Below are 25142 nucleotides of genomic sequence, written 5' to 3' on the forward strand. Positions count from 1 at the left end.
CTCCTCTCCCTCCTCTCCCTCCTCTCCCTCCTCTCCCTCCTCTCCCTCTCTCTCCCTCTCTCTCCCTCCGTCTCCCTCTCACTCATCTTCCTCCTCCTCTCCCTCTCCCTCCTCTCCCTCTCCCTCCTCTCCCTCTCCCTCCTCACCCTCCTCTCCCTTCCTCTCCCTCCCTTCCTCTCCCTCCTCTCCCTCCTCTTCCTCTCCCTCCTCTCCCTCTCCCTCTCACTCCTCTCCCTCTCCCTCCCTCTCTCTCCCTCCTCTTCCTCTCTCTCCCTCTCTCTCCCTCTCCCTCCTCTCTCTCCTCCCCCTCCTCTCCCTCTCCCTGCAGTCTCTCTCTCTCCCCTCTCTTTCTTTCTCTCTCTCTCTGGCTCTCTCCCTCAGTATCTCTCTCGCCCTCTCTCTCCATCCTTCAGTCTCTCTCCCCCTCTGTAGGAAGGGGGAGTCTCTGGTTGGCGCAGTGCAACACTGGCGACAATCAGGGCCTCTCTCTTCCTCGTCAGGGCTGAGGGTTACCTCTAAGAACAACCTCTGCTTACCCTCTAGGTAGTGTGGCGCAAGCAGTCTAGGCTAATCTCCGGGGCACATAGGGTTAAACATTTGCAATATCATACCACCACAACCAACCCACCACACAATGACACCAAACTGTTTTGTAGTAAAAAATATATTCTCTTTATATATTTTTAAAATCAGGCTTGTAAATACAGTTTGTTACTTTAAAGGATTGCGAGGTTCCAGTTACTCTTATTTATGTTGCCACAGTTCTTTTTAGTAATGTACAAGTCTTTATATGCACTTCTGAATGTTTTCTCACTTCCTTGTAGTTCAAAAATGGAGATTTCTCTGTTAAGGCGCTTTTGTTATAAATCTCCTAATTTCACAGTTCTCTCAGTGTTCTTTCCTTTCAAAGAGAAAGCCTCTCTCTGTTCTGGGGCTTTGGGACCCTCCTCGGCCTTCGGAGCGCCTTGCAGCGCCTCTCCTGCCTTTAAGGGTGAAACTGACTCGGCCCCTACCAACTCTCACGCATCTCGCGGTAGGCTTGGAATGGACACCAGAGAGGGCCTCGAAGAAACCCTGGGCCTTTTCCAGAGGTGGGGGCTGAGCTGCGGAGCAGAGCAGCAAGCAGGCGATGAGAGGAGCCTCTGGGGCCAAGGCACCTTCAGGAATGCTTTCTTTCAGGACTTGTCAGTGCAGAGGGGTCCCTTCTGACAGCGGAGGATCTCCGGGAGGCAAGGCACCCTTCACAGTGCGGTGCGGCCTCTCCTGGGGGGGCAGAGCAAGGCAGGGCATACAATTGGGAGCACACAGCGCGGGCTAATATGCTGCTTGCTTAGCACACAATACCTTCGTGTCCTTTTCAGCTTCGGTGCGGCCGATGCCAGGCAGACGTCCCTGTTGTGGTGCCTTCCAGGAGGGTGACGTGGCACGGAGACCACAGGAGCACTAACCTCGAGGTTGGCGGTGTTCAGGGGACACAGGCTTACAGGCAGGGGCTGCGTCTTGGGTTCGCCTGGAGAGGGGTGCAGCGGATTGCGAGGGTCTCTGCAGGGCTCTTTCCTCCCGATGGGCACACGTACTGAAGTCCGTCTCCTCTTCACTTTCCACAGCGCGGGGGCAGCAGAAGGTGGTGATCGGACCGGACAGGTCCTCTGCTTTGCGTTGTCTCTTCCGGTCGGGGAGGCAGTCACGGGGCTGGGGTCAGACAGGCTGACCTTTGCGGTGCGAGCTGCGACGGCAGGAAATTACGGTGCTTGGCAGGACAGGGGTTAGCACAGGTCCTTTAGGGCGGTGATGCAGAGTCGACAATACACAGCAGCTGTTCCTCTTCCAGACGGGGGTAGCGCCCACTGTTCCTGGGGCGCTGGTCAGGGGGCAAGTTCAGCAGCAAGCCCTTGGAGATCTTTCAGCAGAGTTTGGCACAAGTTGAATAAAAGCAAAGTCTTTCCGTCTTTCTTCTCCTGCTCTCCTTCAGCAGCAAGGCACCCACCACAGGCCAGTCTCTTGGGGTCAGAGTCAGTACTTCTCCATGCAGCTTCCAGGGTCCTTCTCTTCAGGCAGAGCTTCTTCTTTGCGCAAACTGGATCTAATTTACAAGGAGCAGGGCTCCTTCTTTTATACCCAGTTTCTTTTGTTCTAGCAAGCCAGGGGGGCCTCTGCATAACTGCTCCAGTCTCTGAGTACTTGTTGTGGGTACTTCTGGCTTCTGTATTCAGTGTGAGTGCAGGCACATCAGCCGCTCCCCAGGGGGGCGGAGCCGGCATTGTGAGGGCAGGAGTGGCCTGAGCACTTTGTTGACAAGCTTCGGTCCTTCCTGGGCCAGGTGCAGGCTGAGTCATCAGTCGCTCCCCAGGAGGGCGGAGCCAGCATTGTGGAGGCAGAGCACAGCCTGATGCATCATTCAGGGGAAACTCCCACCACCCATTAAGGGGTCCTCCTGCTAATCACTACCTGTCAACTCCCAGCCCTGTCACTCACACACACCAGACAGTCAGATCCACATCCAAGCAGAGGCGGGCTGAAATGGTTAGGCAAGCAAATGCTAACTTTCTAAAAGTAGCATTTGCAAACACAGGATATTAAAATAAACTTTACTAAAAGAAGTATTTTATTATTCTGAGTCCAGGCATACTAAACACGAATTTCTACCATGTTCCCTGAGCCTGCTGGGATTATAGAGTGTAATAATTCCAGCAGCCTATCTGGCCTAGAAGGGAACAGGTAGCCTTACAATAGTGAAAAACGAATTTGGCAGTAATTCACTATTAGAACATGCCACACACATCAGGGCATGCTCTACCTTATACTTACAATGCACCCTGCCCTCAGGCCTACCATAGGGGTGACTAATATGAAGTTTAAGGGAAGGTTTAGGGGCTGGCAAGTGTGTGCACTTGCCCAGCTAGCATGACAGTACCAGACTGCACGCAGGTTCTGCAATGGCAGACCCTAGACACATTTTAAGGCTGCTTCTGTGGGTGGCGCAACCAGCGCTGCAGGCCCACTAGCAGTATTGGCATTCACAAGCCCTGGCACTCCTGGTGCACTTTACTAGGGACTAACAGTAAATCCAATGAACCAATCATGGACATCAATCACATGTACACTTTACAACAGGGAGAGCATATGCACTTTAGCACTGGTCAGCAGTGGCAAAGTGCCCAGAGTCATTAAACCAACAAAAACAGGTCAGAGAGAGTATTGGAGGAAGGCAAAAAGTTTAGGGATGACCCTGCCAAGAGGCCCAGGTCCAACACAACCCCCTTCCAGCCAAAACGCAGGGTAGACCAATCACCACTGTGATGGGCTTCCCTGCTTTGGGCGATAGAACCTGGACCTGGCCCGCAACAGCAGGGGCACATTCCAGTTCTACGCCAATCTGCACCTCCTTCAAATCCTCTGTTCATACTCTCAGGGTCTACCAAGCCAATCCATGGGAAACCCTTCTCTACACCTGTGGACACCACCTGTGCAGCCTTGAACCTTAATTCGCTCACAGGTGTGTCCCAACAGGCAGACAGAAAAATGTCACAGTGGCCACTGACAGTAGTCAGGAATGAGACCCAAGCCTTACGCCTCTCAGGGCTCTCAAACCTCTGTGGCCTTAAAGAGTGGGGGGCATTAGCCCCAGGTGCTTGGCACCCTTGGTCCACTCTCCCTCCTGTCAGGTCAGGTATGCCATCCTGGCACTGACCCACCAGCCTCAGGTCTGTACCTGACGGCTGTACTAAAGACTGGGGTGGCCTCTCCCACACCCGGTCCTCCTCCTGGGGGCTCTGTACCCTCCCACCTGGAGTGGTACCCCCTTCCAGAATTGTCAGGGCACCTGTGGCAGGTGACCTGCACAATTCGCCCACCAGTTCAGGGGTGCTATCCTGCAACTGGGGCACCAGGTCAGGGGGGACACCCTGCACCTGGCCCTTAAACCTAGGGTCTAAACCCTCAAACTGCACCGGGGTCAGAGGCGAGGACTCCCTCCCTCTGCACCCCCTTCCACAGTACTGCCCACTCCCAACTGGAGTGGTACCCCTAGAAGTGACATGGGCCAGGACACTGATTACAGTGGTCCTGCCCTCCAGGTCAGACAACACCTGACCCTGGCTTCTCAACTCAGGGACCCAACCCTGCAGTTGAACACTTGCCTGGCGCACCAGGACTTTCCGGGGAGCACGCCTGCCCCCCCTGAGGGTGGCACATAGCTCATGTGTCGTGCAACAGCCTGCCCGGCGCAGATCTCCCAACCCCTGTCCCTCTGACAGTGCGGGAAGATCCCCCAGGACAGAAGTGGTGTCCCCCTGGTCATTCACTGGGGACGCAGCCCTGCTGGCTGGCCCCTGACCCACTGGTTCTTCCACTGGGGACTCTTTCCCCCTCTCGCCCCTCTTTCTGGACTTCTGCACCCTCCCAACTGGAGCGGTACTGCCAGTCACCAGAACTACTGGAGCCCTGTTTACAGAGCCTCCACGTTCTCTAGCCACTGGGGGATCCCCCTCAGCGGGTGACTCATCCGGACAGCCTAGGCTCCCCACCTGGTGTTCCCTTAAAGAACCATCCAGGCTCTGAGACTGAGGTTGGGCACTACCGGGACAAAACCCATTCTCACTCCTTCCCCTTAAGGACAGGACGTGAGGCCCTACACCCATCTCACTACTACAGGACCTAGCTGGGCTACTCTGCGCCACTTCCACCACTCTGGGCTGGAAGATACCTGAGACACTCCCCACAGGATCACACCCCAATGCCTCTCCAGACCCTCTGGAATCCACCACAAGGTCTGCCTCCAATGTGAGCTCCCTGGGGTCAGAGAACTCACTCTCAAACAGGTGTTGGCATAGCTCTGGAAAACTGGGACTTACAATATGCTCTCCCACAATTGGATTACACAGCCCCCTAGCAGGGTTAACCAAATTATCCTTCACCTCACCATCCAGCGCCTCACACACATACTCCACACCATTCTTCTGAGACTGGCCAGACAGTAGCGAACTGTCTCTGTCACACAACCCACACTCTTCTGGGCGGTCCTTACACTCACCCACCAGGACCTCAACCATGGGGGAAACCCTCCCGCCACTAGGACCATGAACTCCTACGCCAGCTACCCTATTCCCTTCAGGGACGCTGCGCACTACTGGAGCTACCTCATGCCCTTGAACCTCCTGGTGTAAGTTAACCCCCTCCAAGTCAGGTGCCATATCTCTAGGTGCGCGCGCTATGCTGTCTGCACTAGATACCTGAATGTTGCTGCCACCATCTGAGCTGGACTCCACCTCCAACTCAGCAAAGCTCAATCTCTGAGCTACACACATTTCTTGTTGCTGGGCTGAAGCCCTCCTGGCCTCAAGCGCCTCGAGCTCCAAGTCAAGTTTCCTCATTCTTAAGTCATGCGCAAGCTCCATTTTCATTACTTCCAGGGCTAACCTCCTAGATTCTAGCTCCAGTTGCCCATTTATTTCCAGCTCTGCCAACTTCAATTCATGATCTCGGGTTGCCTGTCTGTCCGCCAGCTCCTCTGGCGACAGACCTCGGCCAGAAACACTGCTACCCAATGGGGAGGTTGCACCCCTACACTCTGGAGTCAGGGGTCCCTCCAGCTGCTGTTCTGCATCCTCAAATTCAAAATCCTTTCCAGGGGCATTCCTTGCCTTGACCCAGGCCCTCAGCGCCTTTTGGAACTGCTCCCTTCTGGAGAGTCCGGTCATGGAAATGTTCAAATTTTTGCAGTAGCTCCTGAGCTGTTTCCCAGTGTAGTTTTCTAGTTTCTCCCAATCACAGTCAATAGAAGAAATGGATGCTGCCTTTTCCATTTTCACTGACACAGGCATGACTTCAAAAACACATGGAGATCTCTTCTCGCAAATCATAAATCCAAAAAAAACAAAGTCTGTGGCTTAGTTACTGGACTGTCATCACTGTGCAATGGTCAATAGTTAAGGCATGAACACTGCAAATGTAAATTCGCTATCCTCACCGCTGCGTCCAATGTAGGAAGGGGGAGTCTCTGGTTGGCGCAGTGCAACACTGGCGACAATCAGGGCCTCTCTCTTCCTCGTCAGGGCTGAGGGTTACCTCTAAGAACAACCTCTGCTTACCCTCTAGGTAGTGTGGCGCAAGCAGTCTAGGCTAATCTCCGGGGCACATAGGGTTAAACATTTGCAATATCATACCACCACAACCAACCCACCACACAATGACACCAAACTGTTTTGTAGTAAAAAATATATTCTCTTTATATATTTTTAAAATCAGGCTTGTAAATACAGTTTGTTACTTTAAAGGATTGCGAGGTTCCAGTTACTCTTATTTATGTTGCCACAGTTCTTTTTAGTAATGTACAAGTCTTTATATGCACTTCTGAATGTTTTCTCACTTCCTTGTAGTTCAAAAATGGAGATTTCTCTGTTAAGGCGCTTTTGTTATAAATCTCCTAATTTCACAGTTCTCTCAGTGTTCTTTCCTTTCAAAGAGAAAGCCTCTCTCTGTTCTGGGGCTTTGGGACCCTCCTCGGCCTTCGGAGCGCCTTGCAGCGCCTCTCCTGCCTTTAAGGGTGAAACTGACTCGGCCCCTACCAACTCTCACGCATCTCGCGGTAGGCTTGGAATGGACACCAGAGAGGGCCTCGAAGAAACCCTGGGCCTTTTCCAGAGGTGGGGGCTGAGCTGCGGAGCAGAGCAGCAAGCAGGCGATGAGAGGAGCCTCTGGGGCCAAGGCACCTTCAGGAATGCTTTCTTTCAGGACTTGTCAGTGCAGAGGGGTCCCTTCTGACAGCGGAGGATCTCCGGGAGGCAAGGCACCCTTCACAGTGCGGTGCGGCCTCTCCTGGGGGGGCAGAGCAAGGCAGGGCATACAATTGGGAGCACACAGCGCGGGCTAATATGCTGCTTGCTTAGCACACAATACCTTCGTGTCCTTTTCAGCTTCGGTGCGGCCGATGCCAGGCAGACGTCCCTGTTGTGGTGCCTTCCAGGAGGGTGACGTGGCACGGAGACCACAGGAGCACTAACCTCGAGGTTGGCGGTGTTCAGGGGACACAGGCTTACAGGCAGGGGCTGCGTCTTGGGTTCGCCTGGAGAGGGGTGCAGCGGATTGCGAGGGTCTCTGCAGGGCTCTTTCCTCCCGATGGGCACACGTACTGAAGTCCGTCTCCTCTTCACTTTCCACAGCGCGGGGGCAGCAGAAGGTGGTGATCGGACCGGACAGGTCCTCTGCTTTGCGTTGTCTCTTCCGGTCGGGGAGGCAGTCATGGGGCTGGGGTCAGACAGGCTGACCTTTGCGGTGCGAGCTGCGACGGCAGGAAATTACGGTGCTTGGCAGGACAGGGGTTAGCACAGGTCCTTTAGGGCGGTGATGCAGAGTCGACAATACACAGCAGCTGTTCCTCTTCCAGACGGGGGTAGCGCCCACTGTTCCTGGGGCGCTGGTCAGGGGGCAAGTTCAGCAGCAAGCCCTTGGAGATCTTTCAGCAGAGTTTGGCACAAGTTGAATAAAAGCAAAGTCTTTCCGTCTTTCTTCTCCTGCTCTCCTTCAGCAGCAAGGCACCCACCACAGGCCAGTCTCTTGGGGTCAGAGTCAGTACTTCTCCATGCAGCTTCCAGGGTCCTTCTCTTCAGGCAGAGCTTCTTCTTTGCGCAAACTGGATCTAATTTACAAGGAGCAGGGCTCCTTCTTTTATACCCAGTTTCTTTTGTTCTAGCAAGCCAGGGGGGCCTCTGCATAACTGCTCCAGTCTCTGAGTACTTGTTGTGGGTACTTCTGGCTTCTGTATTCAGTGTGAGTGCAGGCACATCAGCCGCTCCCCAGGGGGGCGGAGCCGGCATTGTGAGGGCAGGAGTGGCCTGAGCACTTTGTTGACAAGCTTCGGTCCTTCCTGGGCCAGGTGCAGGCTGAGTCATCAGTCGCTCCCCAGGAGGGCGGAGCCAGCATTGTGGAGGCAGAGCACAGCCTGATGCATCATTCAGGGGAAACTCCCACCACCCATTAAGGGGTCCTCCTGCTAATCACTACCTGTCAACTCCCAGCCCTGTCACTCACACACACCAGACAGTCAGATCCACATCCAAGCAGAGGCGGGCTGAAATGGTTAGGCAAGCAAATGCTAACTTTCTAAAAGTAGCATTTGCAAACACAGGATATTAAAATAAACTTTACTAAAAGAAGTATTTTATTATTCTGAGTCCAGGCATACTAAACACGAATTTCTACCATGTTCCCTGAGCCTGCTGGGATTATAGAGTGTAATAATTCCAGCAGCCTATCTGGCCTAGAAGGGAACAGGTAGCCTTACAATAGTGAAAAACGAATTTGGCAGTAATTCACTATTAGAACATGCCACACACATCAGGGCATGCTCTACCTTATACTTACAATGCACCCTGCCCTCAGGCCTACCATAGGGGTGACTAATATGAAGTTTAAGGGAAGGTTTAGGGGCTGGCAAGTGTGTGCACTTGCCCAGCTAGCATGACAGTACCAGACTGCACGCAGGTTCTGCAATGGCAGACCCTAGACACATTTTAAGGCTGCTTCTGTGGGTGGCGCAACCAGCGCTGCAGGCCCACTAGCAGTATTGGCATTCACAAGCCCTGGCACTCCTGGTGCACTTTACTAGGGACTAACAGTAAATCCAATGAACCAATCATGGACATCAATCACATGTACACTTTACAACAGGGAGAGCATATGCACTTTAGCACTGGTCAGCAGTGGCAAAGTGCCCAGAGTCATTAAACCAACAAAAACAGGTCAGAGAGAGTATTGGAGGAAGGCAAAAAGTTTAGGGATGACCCTGCCAAGAGGCCCAGGTCCAACACAACCCCCTTCCAGCCAAAACGCAGGGTAGACCAATCACCACTGTGATGGGCTTCCCTGCTTTGGGCGATAGAACCTGGACCTGGCCCGCAACAGCAGGGGCACATTCCAGTTCTACGCCAATCTGCACCTCCTTCAAATCCTCTGTTCATACTCTCAGGGTCTACCAAGCCAATCCATGGGAAACCCTTCTCTACACCTGTGGACACCACCTGTGCAGCCTTGAACCTTAATTCGCTCACAGGTGTGTCCCAACAGGCAGACAGAAAAATGTCACAGTGGCCACTGACAGTAGTCAGGAATGAGACCCAAGCCTTACGCCTCTCAGGGCTCTCAAACCTCTGTGGCCTTAAAGAGTGGGGGGCATTAGCCCCAGGTGCTTGGCACCCTTGGTCCACTCTCCCTCCTGTCAGGTCAGGTATGCCATCCTGGCACTGACCCACCAGCCTCAGGTCTGTACCTGACGGCTGTACTAAAGACTGGGGTGGCCTCTCCCACACCCGGTCCTCCTCCTGGGGGCTCTGTACCCTCCCACCTGGAGTGGTACCCCCTTCCAGAATTGTCAGGGCACCTGTGGCAGGTGACCTGCACAATTCGCCCACCAGTTCAGGGGTGCTATCCTGCAACTGGGGCACCAGGTCAGGGGGGACACCCTGCACCTGGCCCTTAAACCTAGGGTCTAAACCCTCAAACTGCACCGGGGTCAGAGGCGAGGACTCCCTCCCTCTGCACCCCCTTCCACAGTACTGCCCACTCCCAACTGGAGTGGTACCCCTAGAAGTGACATGGGCCAGGACACTGATTACAGTGGTCCTGCCCTCCAGGTCAGACAACACCTGACCCTGGCTTCTCAACTCAGGGACCCAACCCTGCAGTTGAACACTTGCCTGGCGCACCAGGACTTTCCGGGGAGCACGCCTGCCCCCCCTGAGGGTGGCACATAGCTCATGTGTCGTGCAACAGCCTGCCCGGCGCAGATCTCCCAACCCCTGTCCCTCTGACAGTGCGGGAAGATCCCCCAGGACAGAAGTGGTGTCCCCCTGGTCATTCACTGGGGACGCAGCCCTGCTGGCTGGCCCCTGACCCACTGGTTCTTCCACTGGGGACTCTTTCCCCCTCTCGCCCCTCTTTCTGGACTTCTGCACCCTCCCAACTGGAGCGGTACTGCCAGTCACCAGAACTACTGGAGCCCTGTTTACAGAGCCTCCACGTTCTCTAGCCACTGGGGGATCCCCCTCAGCGGGTGACTCATCCGGACAGCCTAGGCTCCCCACCTGGTGTTCCCTTAAAGAACCATCCAGGCTCTGAGACTGAGGTTGGGCACTACCGGGACAAAACCCATTCTCACTCCTTCCCCTTAAGGACAGGACGTGAGGCCCTACACCCATCTCACTACTACAGGACCTAGCTGGGCTACTCTGCGCCACTTCCACCACTCTGGGCTGGAAGATACCTGAGACACTCCCCACAGGATCACACCCCAATGCCTCTCCAGACCCTCTGGAATCCACCACAAGGTCTGCCTCCAATGTGAGCTCCCTGGGGTCAGAGAACTCACTCTCAAACAGGTGTTGGCATAGCTCTGGAAAACTGGGACTTACAATATGCTCTCCCACAATTGGATTACACAGCCCCCTAGCAGGGTTAACCAAATTATCCTTCACCTCACCATCCAGCGCCTCACACACATACTCCACACCATTCTTCTGAGACTGGCCAGACAGTAGCGAACTGTCTCTGTCACACAACCCACACTCTTCTGGGCGGTCCTTACACTCACCCACCAGGACCTCAACCATGGGGGAAACCCTCCCGCCACTAGGACCATGAACTCCTACGCCAGCTACCCTATTCCCTTCAGGGACGCTGCGCACTACTGGAGCTACCTCATGCCCTTGAACCTCCTGGTGTAAGTTAACCCCCTCCAAGTCAGGTGCCATATCTCTAGGTGCGCGCGCTATGCTGTCTGCACTAGATACCTGAATGTTGCTGCCACCATCTGAGCTGGACTCCACCTCCAACTCAGCAAAGCTCAATCTCTGAGCTACACACATTTCTTGTTGCTGGGCTGAAGCCCTCCTGGCCTCAAGCGCCTCGAGCTCCAAGTCAAGTTTCCTCATTCTTAAGTCATGCGCAAGCTCCATTTTCATTACTTCCAGGGCTAACCTCCTAGATTCTAGCTCCAGTTGCCCATTTATTTCCAGCTCTGCCAACTTCAATTCATGATCTCGGGTTGCCTGTCTGTCCGCCAGCTCCTCTGGCGACAGACCTCGGCCAGAAACACTGCTACCCAATGGGGAGGTTGCACCCCTACACTCTGGAGTCAGGGGTCCCTCCAGCTGCTGTTCTGCATCCTCAAATTCAAAATCCTTTCCAGGGGCATTCCTTGCCTTGACCCAGGCCCTCAGCGCCTTTTGGAACTGCTCCCTTCTGGAGAGTCCGGTCATGGAAATGTTCAAATTTTTGCAGAAGCTCCTGAGCTGTTTCCCAGTGTAGTTTTCTAGTTTCTCCCAATCACAGTCAATAGAAGAAATGGATGCTGCCTTTTCCATTTTCACTGACACAGGCATGACTTCAAAAACACATGGAGATCTCTTCTCGCAAATCATAAATCCAAAAAAAACAAAGTCTGTGGCTTAGTTACTGGACTGTCATCACTGTGCAATGGTCAATAGTTAAGGCATGAACACTGCAAATGTAAATTCGCTATCCTCACCGCTGCGTCCAATGTAGGAAGGGGGAGTCTCTGGTTGGCGCAGTGCAACACTGGCGACAATCAGGGCCTCTCTCTTCCTCGTCAGGGCTGAGGGTTACCTCTAAGAACAACCTCTGCTTACCCTCTAGGTAGTGTGGCGCAAGCAGTCTAGGCTAATCTCCGGGGCACATAGGGTTAAACATTTGCAATATCATACCACCACAACCAACCCACCACACAATGACACCAAACTGTTTTGTAGTAAAAAATATATTCTCTTTATATATTTTTAAAATCAGGCTTGTAAATACAGTTTGTTACTTTAAAGGATTGCGAGGTTCCAGTTACTCTTATTTATGTTGCCACAGTTCTTTTTAGTAATGTACAAGTCTTTATATGCACTTCTGAATGTTTTCTCACTTCCTTGTAGTTCAAAAATGGAGATTTCTCTGTTAAGGCGCTTTTGTTATAAATCTCCTAATTTCACAGTTCTCTCAGTGTTCTTTCCTTTCAAAGAGAAAGCCTCTCTCTGTTCTGGGGCTTTGGGACCCTCCTCGGCCTTCGGAGCGCCTTGCAGCGCCTCTCCTGCCTTTAAGGGTGAAACTGACTCGGCCCCTACCAACTCTCACGCATCTCGCGGTAGGCTTGGAATGGACACCAGAGAGGGCCTCGAAGAAACCCTGGGCCTTTTCCAGAGGTGGGGGCTGAGCTGCGGAGCAGAGCAGCAAGCAGGCGATGAGAGGAGCCTCTGGGGCCAAGGCACCTTCAGGAATGCTTTCTTTCAGGACTTGTCAGTGCAGAGGGGTCCCTTCTGACAGCGGAGGATCTCCGGGAGGCAAGGCACCCTTCACAGTGCGGTGCGGCCTCTCCTGGGGGGGCAGAGCAAGGCAGGGCATACAATTGGGAGCACACAGCGCGGGCTAATATGCTGCTTGCTTAGCACACAATACCTTCGTGTCCTTTTCAGCTTCGGTGCGGCCGATGCCAGGCAGACGTCCCTGTTGTGGTGCCTTCCAGGAGGGTGACGTGGCACGGAGACCACAGGAGCACTAACCTCGAGGTTGGCGGTGTTCAGGGGACACAGGCTTACAGGCAGGGGCTGCGTCTTGGGTTCGCCTGGAGAGGGGTGCAGCGGATTGCGAGGGTCTCTGCAGGGCTCTTTCCTCCCGATGGGCACACGTACTGAAGTCCGTCTCCTCTTCACTTTCCACAGCGCGGGGGCAGCAGAAGGTGGTGATCGGACCGGACAGGTCCTCTGCTTTGCGTTGTCTCTTCCGGTCGGGGAGGCAGTCACGGGGCTGGGGTCAGACAGGCTGACCTTTGCGGTGCGAGCTGCGACGGCAGGAAATTACGGTGCTTGGCAGGACAGGGGTTAGCACAGGTCCTTTAGGGCGGTGATGCAGAGTCGACAATACACAGCAGCTGTTCCTCTTCCAGACGGGGGTAGCGCCCACTGTTCCTGGGGCGCTGGTCAGGGGGCAAGTTCAGCAGCAAGCCCTTGGAGATCTTTCAGCAGAGTTTGGCACAAGTTGAATAAAAGCAAAGTCTTTCCGTCTTTCTTCTCCTGCTCTCCTTCAGCAGCAAGGCACCCACCACAGGCCAGTCTCTTGGGGTCAGAGTCAGTACTTCTCCATGCAGCTTCCAGGGTCCTTCTCTTCAGGCAGAGCTTCTTCTTTGCGCAAACTGGATCTAATTTACAAGGAGCAGGGCTCCTTCTTTTATACCCAGTTTCTTTTGTTCTAGCAAGCCAGGGGGGCCTCTGCATAACTGCTCCAGTCTCTGAGTACTTGTTGTGGGTACTTCTGGCTTCTGTATTCAGTGTGAGTGCAGGCACATCAGCCGCTCCCCAGGGGGGCGGAGCCGGCATTGTGAGGGCAGGAGTGGCCTGAGCACTTTGTTGACAAGCTTCGGTCCTTCCTGGGCCAGGTGCAGGCTGAGTCATCAGTCGCTCCCCAGGAGGGCGGAGCCAGCATTGTGGAGGCAGAGCACAGCCTGATGCATCATTCAGGGGAAACTCCCACCACCCATTAAGGGGTCCTCCTGCTAATCACTACCTGTCAACTCCCAGCCCTGTCACTCACACACACCAGACAGTCAGATCCACATCCAAGCAGAGGCGGGCTGAAATGGTTAGGCAAGCAAATGCTAACTTTCTAAAAGTAGCATTTGCAAACACAGGATATTAAAATAAACTTTACTAAAAGAAGTATTTTATTATTCTGAGTCCAGGCATACTAAACACGAATTTCTACTATGTTCCCTGAGCCTGCTGGGATTATAGAGTGTAATAATTCCAGCAGCCTATCTGGCCTAGAAGGGAACAGGTAGCCTTACAATTGTGAAAAACGAATTTGGCAGTAATTCACTATTAGAACATGCCACACACATCAGGGCATGCTCTACCTTATACTTACAATGCACCCTGCCCTCAGGCCTACCATAGGGGTGACTAATATGAAGTTTAAGGGAAGGTTTAGGGGCTGGCAAGTGTGTGCACTTGCCCAGCTAGCATGACAGTACCAGACTGCACGCAGGTTCTGCAATGGCAGACCCTAGACACATTTTAAGGCTGCTTCTGTGGGTGGCGCAACCAGCGCTGCAGGCCCACTAGCAGTATTGGCATTCACAAGCCCTGGCACTCCAGGTGCACTTTACTAGGGACTAACAGTAAATCCAATGAACCAATCATGGACATCAATCACATGTACACTTTACAACAGGGAGAGCATATGCACTTTAGCACTGGTCAGCAGTGGCAAAGTGCCCAGAGTCATTAAACCAACAAAAACAGGTCAGAGAGAGTATTGGAGGAAGGCAAAAAGTTTAGGGATGACCCTGCCAAGAGGCCCAGGTCCAACACCCTCTCTATCCCCCCTCTCTATCCCCCCTCTCTCTTTATCTCTCTTTATCTCTCTCTCTCCATCCTTCAGTCTCTCTCCCTCTCTCTCTCTCTCTGTGTTTCTCTCCCTCGGTATGTCTCTCGCCCCCTCTCTCCATCCTCCAGTATCTCTCTCGCCCTGTCTCCCCCCTCTCTCTCGCTCTTTCTCTCCCTCTTTATTACTCCCTCTATCTCTGCCCCCCCCCATATCTCTGTGGCACCCTTTCGCCTTCTAATGCAACTACTGAGAAATAAATTCAACAAAATAGACAAATATAATGATGTAATGTTTATAAATAAATGCGGAGGTCATAAGATAAAAAGCCCATGGACCTGAGGCTGGACAGAGTCCCCACCTCTCTGCTAACCCCTGAGTTTTCTAAGTAATAAGATGCAGCGCCTTGAACCAGTGCGCCAAGCAGAGACTCCTTCCGAAACTGCTCAGAAGCAGCCACTGCTAGGTGTCCGACAAGGTCAAGGAGCAGGAATCATGTTGGCAGCAGCCGGTGCCCCTGGCTAAGGCTGGTGCTTGGCAGTCGAGACTGGTGCCTGCTGGGCCCAGGGTGGAGGGAGGCGCTACAGAGTATATTAACAGCAGCAGACACCCCCCAGCGCAGAGGCGAAACTAGAGCCACATTTCGGGGGGGGGGGGCTGAAACATTAAATAGTAGGTAGGGTGGCGCTGCAGGGGCTCTTAGAAGGGGTGAAACATCAACAAAGCCTCTTTAACATGCACACGGTCTTTTAATGACCTGTGAAGTGCTCGGATGCGGCTGTGTGTGTGCCCGGGAGCTGTCTGAGCCAGGGCTGCCACACACGAGGGGGGGTCATTGTCAGGCGACACACCCACAGAGTGGAGGCGACACAGTACGGTGTCGCGGCACACACTTTGGAAAGCTCTGCCCTAGAGGACATACATCTGAATTTTCATTTCTATATATGTTTTAGAGTCTGACCATGTCCCGGTCCTGAAGAGAACCCCAAAGAAATGAAAGGTTCAGAAATACCGATTGAACACACAACAAAGTTACTCTGGGCGCAAACAAGGCAATTGGCCTGTTGCTCCATCTTTACTTTAGTCTAGTTCATTGTGGTAGGCTGTATTTTAAATGTAAATAAAACTTCCACCACCTGTTTTCAACTAGGACTGGTCACTGTTTGCCACTCATGCACTGTCATTTTTTTGTTTTGTAATTGTTAACTGAATGTACTTTTGTGCTTTATGTTTTCATGAATTTTCCTAATTGAATGTCTATGTTTGACATGACGTAAATGTTGATCGAATTTTTCAAAAATGATTCAACTAAGACTGATAGAATAAAGACACCAAAATCACTTTAGTTGTCAAAGTTTTCCTAAAATGTAGCTTAACTCAAACACCCCAACATCTTTCTGTTTGAAAAAAAAAGGGATAAATAACTGACATCAGCCCACAAACAATTTGAAGATAGCACAACATGCCAATCCTAGGGATTTGTCACCAGTCCCTAAGCTATATGGTAATTGTTCCAAAATTTCTTTAAACGCATGTCACGAAGCTGAGGACTCACTAAAGAACAAGGTCACTGTTGGACTTGGCCCTGTTGGCAGATTTACCCCAAAACTGTTTGCATTTTCCTAGCCTGTTTCTGTAACCTGGTGTTGGTGATTTTAGGCCTCTGCGCACTTTTCACTGGGGTCCAGTGTAAAGTACGTGCTCTCTCTGTGTATGTGTGGTGAGACTGGCCTGCCCTCCCATAGGAATGCATGGAGAATATGCGTGTCCATTGTAGTTCCTGATGTGTGGGGAGTGCAGGGTCAACTTTGGTATGTGCGAACTCGTGGGATTAAATGCTGCGCTATTATGTGCCTGGATTTAACATGTCTAGTGTGGAAGTGCCACTTCTAGAATTTGGCATGTCTGTGCAGTGAATGTGAATTGACTGTCTGGCTTGTGATTGGCTGGACCTGGCTGGTGTGACTGGCTCCAGGAGTCAGGATGGGTCTGCCCCAGTGGTGAATGGAGAGATCTTCATGTTGATAGGAGGGAGGGATGCACCTGGGACCTGAGTAGGGCTGGGCCTTCCCGCCGCAATACTGGCTCCACCCCCTGTGGTGTGTCTGATGTCCCTGACCCACCCTGTGAATAGGCAGAGGGGCTGAGCAAAACAAAATGCTCAAGAACCAGTTGCATCTGGTTTGCCCCCTGTCTGCACCTTTGGAAACAAAGGAAATGGTGTAAAAAGAGGGTGCTGTGACCCCATGAAAATGTTCTTGTGCTTAACTTGAAACAACCAGGGGCGTGCTGCTGCTGGGGCCCAGGGGAAGGCTTGCCTCCCTGGGCCCTGCCCAGCCCCTGGATGCTGGAGGACTTACTGGGACCCTTCTGCCTTGCCCTGGACGCCTGGGAGACTTCTGCCTGGGGCCCTTCTCCCCGATCCCTGGAGGACATTCCTGTGTAGGGAGCAGTCTGCTTCATTCCAGCCCCAGAGTCTTGATCAGAGTTCCTGGGGGTCCTAGGAGGGCTGGTTTCGCTTTGGGAGCACCTGGTTCTTCTTTTCTTTTGAAAGAAAGCGATGCCGGCATTCCCCTGGGGCGCTGGAGCTTCGCTGCCCTGGGGCTGAACGGCGCTGCTGGAGGGGGAATCCCCGGTGTAGGAGCGCCCCTGTGATGGCAATCTTGCGGGTGCCACCCCATTTATTTGCCCTGTTTATTATTTATATGTACGGGTGCCCACCCCGTTTCTGTGCATAATTAGGCAGGTGCCCACCCGGCTGTGTGTTTTTCAACTCAAGGGTGCCTACCCCTTGTTTCGGCCCCGGGATTCACCGCCGCAGCCTGCAGAGAAAACAGGAATTCAGGCACCGTAGTGCCTGACGGTGGGCGGGACTTCCAGTTTGAAAGGGAAGCCCCACCCGCCACTGCACTGGGATTGGACAAAGCCCCACGAGAGAGAGTGAGTGAGTCTTGGAGAGCCTCGCGGGCTCCATTGCAAAAGTCCCGGTCCCGAGATGGGGGACCGGGTGAAGATGCGTCCTGTCCTGGTGCCCGACGTGGCGGGGCCCCCAGAAGTTAGGGGAGCCCCGGAGGCAGAGTCACGCGCTGTCCCCGAAGCCAGAGATCCTCCCCTGCCGAGACCGGTGAGTGAAGGGGGAGCGAGAGATGTGGTGGGGCGTCATTGAAGGCACCGTGGTGGGGTCTCTTGGGCGGCACTGTCTGGCAGCGGGCCGCCCCAACACGAGCCTAGTTGGTGCAGAGCCTAAGTGGCTCCAACGTGGGCCCAGTGGGGTCCCGAGGTCCAGTAGGCCCGTACTTTTCCCCAGTGGGGGTCCCGAGGGCCAGAGGGGCCCATGCCTCATTGTTTAGGGGGTGGGTTGTCGGGACTCGTTGTCGGTGCCCGCCACTGTGCTCACCGATTGGGGACATATTTACTTAAAGGGCCCAGTGGGGTCCTCAGGGGTCAGTGATACCCCCGTTTGGGCATATTTGACTTTCCAGAGCCTACGTGGCTCCCACAGAGTGCATGTTTAATTTCAGAGCCAGAGGGCTCTCAAGGATGGGCATGTTTAGTTACAGAGCCTAGGTGGCTCCAACGTGCTGCCTGGTGATTTGTTCCTAGAGCCCAGGTGGCTCCAACGTTTAGCCCCATTATTTGCAGAGCCTTGGTGGCTCCAACAGTGGCCTAAGTTATTTAAAGGCCTAGAGGGCTCCACCCTGCCGCACAGTTGTTCCTGAGGGCCAGTGAGAACCCTTGCCGCAGTTTACAGATCCCAGCTGCCTAGCAAGTAGTGGGCAGCTGCACCGTTTAGGCGCCATTTGAGAGAGTCCCTGAGAGGGACAGAAGTGGCACAGAGGTGCCACGCCTTCCACAGCTGCGCAGCACTTAGTGCCAGCTGCAGCATTTAGGCCCTGTTCTTGTTCTCAGCTGCCCAGCAAGTACTGGGCAGCTGCAATGTTTAGGTTTGCGCCGGTGGTGCACCCCTGACTGGCGCTGCGTTGGCAGCTCGCCCTGACATTCTGGACACAGGACATTTGACACCCTTCTTGAGATGGCCATGTTGGCCAGGGGGCTGGTATATGGATAGGGCGCAAGGCCCTAATGTGATTTATGTGCTCTAAATGTGGTGCTAGGAAATGTAATACATTTAGTATGTTTTACGCACCCTGTGTTTGATACCTCTAGAGATGGTTTTACCTCCGGAGATTTGTTAGTGAGATTGTACTTCACTGTGATTTATGCCCCTAAATGTGAGTTATTCTTAGGAGGTAGGGTCTAATGTGTTTAGACTAGTGAGGAGATTGCATAATGTGTTTATGCAGGTGAGGTTGGCGCAGGATGTAATTCGCGCCTGATGGGACTCTGCATACTGTAGAGTTATGTTACAGGTTGAGGTGGTATACAGTGGCTACTGGTTGTAGGTTTATGATCTATTTTTACTTGTATCAATTTCTGCTATGTGTTGATCCTGACAGTGGCCCACGTGGCCCTGTCCTGTGTAAAATAATCCCTTGTGAATATTACCCGTGCTAGTTGGCACAATGTATATTGTGTGATCACTATTTGATGTGTTTTGGAGAATCCAAAAGTTATTTTGTATAACCTTGTGTGGAGTTCCGTTTGTAGTGTGCCTGGGATGTTGTTGCTGTGTGCGTGCGCAAATGCTTTACACATTGCCTCCGGGATAAGCCTGTCAAGCTACTAAGGGGGTGAGCAGGGGTTATCTTTGGCATGTAACTCCCTTGCCCTGACTAGAGTGGTGGTTTCTGTCTGGCTTTAGCGCAAGCCTTAGCCAACCAGAAATCCCAGTTCTAACATTGGTTTTCAGCGGTGAGAATTAGGACTTGTGTTTGCGCAGTACCACAGCGACAACTGGCTACATTACAAAACTCTGCATTTTAGATAGTCACATGTTGGGGATTATTGTTTTTGATTTTGTTTTTCCTCAAGAGTGTCATTTTTAAATGGTGTTCCTGCGCTTTTATGTTTAGTGGCAGAAGAGAGAAAATGACAGGGCGGGACGCCAGTAGATAGGGAGTCCCTTGCTGGGTCCAGTGCCCAATCCCTGTTCCTGTCCCCAGAGGTGTGGGTAGATAGGAGAGAGGGGGTGTGGAGGAGAAATGGCTAGCTCAGGAGGGTGGTTATCGCCTGAGTGTAGTGTGTGTGTCTGGATTCCCCAGTATAGTAGGATCCAGTGGTGTCAGCTAAAATGTGTCCAGTGCATGATGTCCAATTTCCAGATCCCAGAGTATGGTGCCTGGTGCTCAGTAAGAGGAGTACAGGTTGAGAGTCAGGGGCAGTGAGGAACTGTCTCTCCAGTCTGGAGGGGGCGTGTGGATGAGTGGTGTGTTGAACTGGAGGAGTTGGTGTGAGTTCTTTTGGTGATAAAAGGAGCTTTCACAGGAGGTGTACTTCTGGTGGTGTGCAGGAGATCCTGCAGAGGCACTGGACGAGAAGGGGGCCCTCTGGCGGTGTGCTAGAGGTCTTGCAGAGGCATTGGGGAGGGATTCCAAAAGGAGTGGCTTGTGCATCTTCTGGTCCTGTGTGGGGGAAGAGGTTCATGTGTAGCCCAGCTAGGTCCCAGTAGAATGGGAAGGGTTGTAGGGACCCACGTCCTGTCTCTGAGGAGAAGGAGTGGGTGGGACTGCGTGTCTCCATGTGCCCAAAACCCTGCCTCAGGGCCTAGAGGGTTCCCTAAGGGAGCGTCAGGTTGGGGGCCTAGACTGTACTTGCAGGTCATTTGAGGAGGATCTTCCTGTGTCTAGAGGACGGGGAGTGTCTGTAACCAGAACTCCGGCGGTCCTGGTGTTGAGCAGTATCGCTCCTAAGTGGAGGATGCAGAAGTCCTGGTGGAGGGGTGAGAGGGGGACAACCAACCCCAGCGGAAAAGCCAGTGGGTCAGGGGCCAGCCAGAAGGGCTGAGCCGGCGCCAATGAGTGACCATGGTGACGCCACTTTTGTCCTGAGAGACAGGCAGACTGCCACACAACACATTAGTTATGTGTCACCCTCAAGGGGGAGCATGCATGCTCCCCATGAAGTCCTGGTTCACTGGGCCGTTGACCGCCCAGAGTGCTTGACCATTTGTGGGGCCTCTGGAGGTCGTTCCCTGAGAAGGGGTATGCCAGGTTCAGCCTGACCTGGAGGGAAGGGCATCTGTAATCAGTGTTCTGACCGGTTTGTCTTCCAGGGGTGCCGCTTTAAGGTGGGAGGGTGCAGAACTCTGGAAGGGGGTGCAGAGGGAGGGCGTCCTTGCCTCTGACCCGGTACAACCTGAGGGTTTAGACCCTAGGTTGGGAGACTTGGAAACTTTGTGATCAATGGGGAATCCCTGCCAAAGGGAACAGCTGAACAGACTTAGAAAAAGTGCCGCCATTGATGTGTGTCAGGGGGCTGACCCATTGTTTGTTGTTTCTGCTGAGGTAGAGGATTAAGGGACTTTGCGGGGTGCTGCGTGCCCCCAGCTTGATGAGGAACTGTGCTGTGTGCTTTGTTTTTCCGAAGACAAAAGTCTCCAGATCGCAGGTGATAGGCCAGTCGATGGAGAGAGGTCCTGAACTGGTGGGAGAGTTGTGTTCTGGTGGGTGCTTCCCTGGGAGGGTGCGGAACCCCAGAAGTAGAGGTAGGGTGCTAAGACATACGTGGCTTGAAGGCCGCGGGCGTGTACCTGCGCTGCCGATTAACTTTTAAACCTTACTCAGCTGATTACGAGCTGCTTGCTTATTTTAAAAACTGTCTTGGCTATATTTTGTGTTATGCCCTTTAGCCCTCGCTTTATTTTTTCTTGGACTGTCACGGTAACTTGCTCACCTTAGTTTCTTCGCTCTCGACCCCGGTCCGCCCCGGCAGTGTGCCGTTTGCGCGGAAGGTCCCTGCACGAGCGCCACTTCCGGTTTTGCACCACTTCCGCCCTGCCTCTCCACCGTGCAGGTGAGCGGGCTAGTGGTTGCAGGGCTCTAGTCTATATCTCGCTGTGAATCTAGCCTCGCAGGTTGACATACGTGGCTTCAAGGCTGTGGGCGTGTACCAGCGCTGCCGATTAACTTTTAAACCTTACTCAGCTGATTACGAGCTGCTTGCTTATTTTAAAAACTGTCTTGGCTATATTTTGTGTTATGCCCTTTAGCGCTCGCTTTATCTTTTCTTGGACTGTCACGGTAACTTGCTCACCTTAGTTACTTCGCTCTCGACCCCGGTCCACCCCGGCAGTGTGCCGTTTGCGCGGAGGGTCCCTGCACGAGCGCCACTTCCGGTTCTGCACCACTTCCGCCCTGCCTCTCCACCGTGCAGGTGAGCGGGCTAGTGGTTCATGTCAGTCAGCATAAATGGCGACCTGGACGAAGCGCAGCGGGCGAGCGCAGCGGGAGCGCCGACTTCGCGCCGAAGTCGCGCACAAGTCAAGCCCGTCTGCGCCCGTCCGCGGCCGACCGAGGCCCGGGCCCATGCATGCTACCTGTCGCATTGTTTACTCATCTCAAGATCTTTGTTCTTTTCATTGTTGTGCCCCCCTTGCTCCTGACATAGTTGCTATTGCACAGAACTGTGGCATACTGTCCTCTCTTCCTTCTAACACCCCCCGGGCCCCTCTCCCTGTCACCCCCATCCACTGTAATGCCGCCCCCACATCCATCAGTACCAATTCTCTTGGTGCTCGCTCCATTTCTATAGTTTATCTTAACACCCGTTCACTCCCGAAACATCAACTCGAAATATTTCAACTCCTGGACAGTGGCAACATTGACATCTTGCTCCTCGCAGAAACCTGGCTCCAGGTGGATTCCTTCCCGGACATCATGGCCGCCATACCTACGGGATTTTATATCCTTCAATCTAACAGGTCCTCTGGTAGACCGGGTGGGGGAGTTGCTGCCATTATCCGCTCTGACTTACTATTCACCTCCCTAATAACCTCTCCTATTTTAAACTCTGATATACTCACGCTGAAACTCACGTCTCCCACACTCTCTTTCATCTGTGTCTTAGTTTACCGCCCCCCTGTTAATATGCCTTCCTTCTCATCCCTGTTTGGTGATCTCATCTCTCAGACAGCCATTAATTCCGCCAGGGTCCTGATCATCGGTGACTTCAACTACTGGCCATTAGATCCCCATGAATCTACTCCCTCGCTTGAATTTATCGACCTACTACTTGGTCTTAATTTTTTGCAACATATCTTCATCGCAACTCACAACAGGGGCCATACCCTTGACCAGGTATGGACAACTAACCTGGATATCTCTCCTCCCCTGGTTTACCCCTGCACCTGGTCTTATCACTTTTTTATTTCTTTCTCCCTGAAAATTTCAGTTCCTACCCGTCCCCCTTCAGTATCCAATTTTTTGGCACGCAATTGGAAGCATGCCGACATTTCCCTTTTTCATTCGACCCTCGCCTCCACACTCCCCTCTGATCACTCTGACTTGAATTTTCAAACTGCCACACTTGACCATTGGCTGTCTCAAGCCAGCGACGTGGTCGCCCCTGTTAAAACTATTAAATCTAAACGTCCTCACGACGCTCAGCGTTGGTTCACTGACCAACTGAAAGCTGACAAATTACTTCTTAGACAGGCTGAGCGTCGCTGGAGGCGAAACTATGATCCCCTATTAAAGTCCATCTACACTGGCCTATTAAAATCTTACAAAAAATCTATCATTTTGGCCAAATCCTCCCACTACTCCCAGAAAATTATCAGCGCCGCATCAAAATCAAAAGAAATCTTTTCGATCGTGGCTGAACTTTCCCTCCTTGATCGTGTTACGCCTCAGCCTCAACCCTCGCAGATTCTGTGCGACTCTTTAAACTCTTTCTATATTGATAAAATCTCCATTATCAAAAACAATATCCCTTCCACTTCCACGCCCCAGGTCACTGTCCTCCCCCCTTCGAACCCTCGTTCCCTGCATGAATTCCCCCCTATTTCTCTGGACATTTTTCTTTCGTTATTACAGGCTGTCGGCTCCGGTTCTCCCCACAAATGCTGCCCTCCCCAAATCCTAAGAGACGCCTTTATGGCTTGTCCTGGTCCTCCTCTTGATCTGCTAAATCGTTCACTCTCCACAGGCTCTGTCCCCGATGCCTTCAAAAAAGCAGTGGTGGTACCTATTCTAAAAAAAAACCGGTTCTCACCCTGCGGTCCTAGGTAACTATCGACCTATCTCCCTTCTCCCCTACCTGGGGAAGGTCCTGGAGACCTATGTCACCCGTTGCCTGAGTGCCTTCATCGAGGAAACTCATTTCCTTGATGACCAACAGGCAGGCTTCAGACCAGCCCACTCCACGGAGGCAGTGGTGGTTGCGGTCATGGATGCGCTGAGACAGGGGGCTGATAAGAACTTGGCTCAGGCCCCGGTGCTATTAGATCTCTCGGCCGCTTTTGACACGGTCGATCATGACATCTTGATCGACCGTGTCAGAAATGCTGGCATCACTGGCCCGGCCCTGTCTTGGATTGTGTCCTTTCTCCAACGCCGCTTCCAATCGGTACAACTGTCCACCTTCTCCACTCCTCAAATCTCACTTTCCTGTGGTGTTCCCCAGGGTTCTGCCTTGTCCCCTCTTTTGTTTAATCTTTATATGCAGCCCCTTCTTGCCTCTCTTCGACACTCCTCTGTTACCATCTTCAATTATGCAGATGATCTGCAACTCATTTTTCCCATCGACCCCTCCCCTCTCTCTTGTTCCAACTTTCAATCAATAATGCTTACCATCTTCGAGTGGATGAACTTCAGTCAGCTGAAGCTCAACCCTAGCAAGACAGAATTGGTTCTGATCGGTGGGCCTTCGCACCCTTGGACTCCTAATTTCTGGCCCCTAGCCCTTGGTCCCCCCCCCCTGTCCTGTCAATTCTGTGAAGAGCTTGGGAGTCATTATCTCTAGTGACCTTTCGATGCGGCCCCACATCAATACTGTTACCTCGACCTGCTTCTTTCACCTTCGCAGAATCGGGAAGATCCAAAGGTATTTATCTTCAGAGGCTCTCACCCTTGTCATCATGGCCCTGGTTACCCCACGTATAGACTATGCCAACTGTCTATACGTGGGGATCCCCACATACCATCTTCATCGGCTCCAACTGGTGCAAAACCAGGCAGCCAGATTAGTTTTTCAACAGCCCAAACACCACCATGTCACGCCGATGTTGAAAAAATTACACTGGCTCCCGGTCGCGCACCGTTGTACCTTCAAAATGGGATGCACTGTCTTTAAATCCCTATCTGCCTCTGCTTTTATTTCCCTCTGTTTGCACCCCCACGTTCCCTCTCGCCACCTTAGATCTTCTGCTCACAACCTCTTGATCACTCCCAGGTTTAAACGTAAGAAACACGGCGGTGCTTGTTTTTCCTTTCTCGCTCCGTCCACCTGGAACTCTCTCCCCCTCTCAATACGGCTCACACCTGACTATCTTATTTTCCGCAAACTCCTGAAAACTTACCTGTTCCATCTTGCTCACCACTAGCTGCTTCTACTCCCCGTGCCTTCTTTCCACATGTCTTTGAGCGCCAAGAAACCAATTGGTGAATGCGTGCGGTACCAAATTCCTTTAACATAACATAACATAACAGGGTGGGGCATTCTTGCCCGTGACCTCTGATCAGCCTGATGGTGCAGACCCTAGGTTGAAGGATCAGTGGTAGTTTTAGCTACACTGAGAGGGAGAGTGGAGAATGGCTATTGTGTGCCAGGGGTTACTACCCCCCACTCTGTGGATTGGCTAGGACATGTGACATCTGGATGGCCTAGGGCCTGGCCGTGGACAACTAGAGAGTACCAGTGGGGTATCCTAG

Source organism: Lissotriton helveticus, chromosome 2_1 (genome assembly GCF_964261635.1).
Source record: "Lissotriton helveticus chromosome 2_1, aLisHel1.1, whole genome shotgun sequence".
Classification (NCBI taxonomy): domain Eukaryota; kingdom Metazoa; phylum Chordata; class Amphibia; order Caudata; family Salamandridae; genus Lissotriton; species Lissotriton helveticus.